This window comes from Gossypium arboreum, chromosome 4 (genome assembly GCF_025698485.1).
Source record: "Gossypium arboreum isolate Shixiya-1 chromosome 4, ASM2569848v2, whole genome shotgun sequence".
Classification (NCBI taxonomy): Eukaryota; Viridiplantae; Streptophyta; class Magnoliopsida; order Malvales; family Malvaceae; genus Gossypium; species Gossypium arboreum.
In genome coordinates this window covers 85246293-85249051 of record NC_069073.1, presented here as the reverse complement: position 1 = coordinate 85249051, position 2759 = coordinate 85246293, and the positions used below count along the sequence as shown (strand labels likewise).

Genomic DNA, 2759 nt, shown 5'->3' with positions numbered 1-2759 from the left:
AAGCCTAAGATACACAAAGGACGAGCAAGAGGACGACACTTCAACCACAACCGAGGAGATGGTCGAAAACCAAGAAAATTCGCTACCTCCTGCGATTACTGCTGATCCAGTAAATCAGAATCCTACTCTACGCACTATGTATAATTATGCTAAACCTAATTTAACAGGAACTGAATCGTGCATAGTTAGGCCTACTATTGCTGCAAATAATTTTGAACTAAAACCTAACACCATTCAAATGATCCAACAGTTTGTTCAGTTTGATGGTTTGTGGGACGAGGATCCCAACACTCACTTGGCAAATCTCTTAAAGTTTTGCGACACTTTTAAAATTAATGGCGTTTCTGATGACACCATTCGCCTTCAGTTGTTTCCCTTTTCATTGAGGAATAAGGCTAAACAGTGGTTGAACTCGTTACCACAAGGATCAATCACTACTTAGGGATAGATGACTGAAAATTTTTTATTAAAATATTTTCCGCCGGCTAAAGCAGCCAAATTACATAATGATATCTCCTCTTTTGTCCAGATGGATTTAGAAACACTCTACGATGCATGGGAGAGATACAAGGACCTTTTACAAAGATGCCCTCATCATGGGTTACCACTCTGGCTACAGGTCCAAACGTTTCTCAATGGCCTAAACCCTTCGACTCGGCAGATGATTGACGTAGCCGCCGGTGGAACTATCAATAATAAGACACCTGAGGCAGCTTACGAATTTATTGAGGAGATGTCACTGAATAACTATCAGTGGCAAGTTATGAAGACAAAACTGACAAAAGCAGTCATTGTTTTCAACCTCGATGCTGTTACTATGCTATCTAACCAAGTAGAACTCTTAAATAAAAAGATTGACGGTTTGTGTGGTTCTACTCAGGTACATCCAGTGATGATGTGCGATTCAAATGGAGGAGGAGCATGCACAGAATATCAAGCCTTCAACCTAAGCATTGAGGAGGAACAAGTCCAATATATGGGTAACAATAACTCTAGACCCCAAAATAACCCTTATAGTAACACTTATAATGCAGGTTGGAGGAACCATCCCAATTTCTCATGGGGCGGTCAAGGAAATCAAAGGCCACAACATCCTCCGGGTTTTCAACAACCACCTTACCAGCAGGAAAAGAAGCCAAATATTGAGAGTTGTTGACAAAATTCATCTCGGTGTCAGAAACTCATTTTCAGATTACCGAGACAGTCCTTACGAATCAACAAACGTCAATCCAAAAGCTCGAAACTTAGATAGGCCAACTCACCAAACTGATTTCTGAACAACCACAAGGTAGTCTGCCAAGTAACACTGAATCTAACCTAAGGGAGCAAATCAATGCAATTACCATTCAAGATACGGAAGGGTTAGTTGCACTTGAACTAGAACCAAGGCAAGAAACAGGGGTACGTAAAGGTAAGGGTGAGGTGGACCACAATGACCAGAAACTAGTAAGTAAAGAATAAAAACCTCGTGTGCCATACCCAAACGCGACAAGGAAAGACTGCACAGAAGAACAATTCAGTAAATTTCTTAAATTATTAAAAAATTACATATTAACTTACCATTTATTAAAGCTCTTTCACATATGCCAAACGCAGTCAAATTCTTAAAGGAGCTTTTAATAAATAAACGAAAGTTGGATGAAGCGTCGCATGTGGAGTTTAATGTAGTTTGCTCAGCCATTCTACAGAATAAGTTACCCAACAAATTGAAAGATCCAGGGAGTTTTACGATTCCTTGTTTAATTGGTAGTTTAGATGTTCATAATGCATTGGCTGACTTAAGGGCAAGCATTAATGTTATGCCTTATAAAATGTTTAAACAGCTAGGTCTTAGGAAACACAAACAAACTAGGATGAGATTTAATTGGCTGATAAAACCATTAGATTTCCTAGGGGTATCATTGAAGATGTTCTTGTTAAGATCGATAAATTTATATACCCAGTAGACTTTGTTGCTCTAGATATGGAAGAGGATAGTAACACACCTTTGATTTTAGGATGACTCTTTTTAGTGACTGCTAGAACCATTATTGATGTTGGTACAGGAGAACTCACACTTCGTGTGGGAGACAAAACAATCACCCTTCAAGCTCGTAATTTGAGTAACACGACAAAAGTTGAAGGTGGTTGTATAAATCATTCTACTAGTACTGATCATGTGGTGAAACCCTCTGTGTAGGAAACAGTTTCAAAGAACGCATATGAGCTGTGTTCAAACAACAACAAAGGACCTATTTATGAAGAACAAAGGCTACAAATCAAAGAGCTAGATGAATGGCAGACACAGAAACCGAGAGCACCCGATAAACCGAAACTGAGCCAGGACGAGCTCAATACCTCACCAAATCAACTTAAGGTTGGAGACAAAGTACTACTAGATGTAGCTGATCCTCGCATTGCCACTTTTGAACCTAATAAAGAAATTCCCCTTACGGTACTCAGTATTTTCCCATATGGTACAGTCGTGGTAATTCATCTCAAATTCGGCACCTTTAAGGTAAACAATACTCGTCTTAAACTTTATGTTGATAAAGTTGATAGCAGGGATGAGGAGTGTAAACTCCTCGCACCACCTTGACCATGCAAAAGAGAGGTAGGTCCAACTTAAGACTATAAATAAACGCTTCTTAGGAGCCAACCCGAGTACTAACAGTAATGATTTATTTAAATTCTAGCTTTTCACATCTAACCTACTAACTGAATCTTAAAACACGAGGTTTTTCATTCCACACGGCCAGGAACACTGGCGTGCCTTAGGC

The 2759-nt window shown here is 39.4% G+C and overlaps 1 non-coding gene across 1 annotated transcript; it reads right to left on the bottom strand.

The window, feature by feature from the left end:
• Positions 1-497: 497 nt before the first annotated feature.
• Positions 498-603, bottom strand: LOC128292216 (small nucleolar RNA R71). The gene has a single exon (XR_008282201.1). It is a non-coding gene; the product is annotated as a small nucleolar RNA R71 (small nucleolar RNA).
• Positions 604-2759: the final 2156 nt, after the last annotated feature.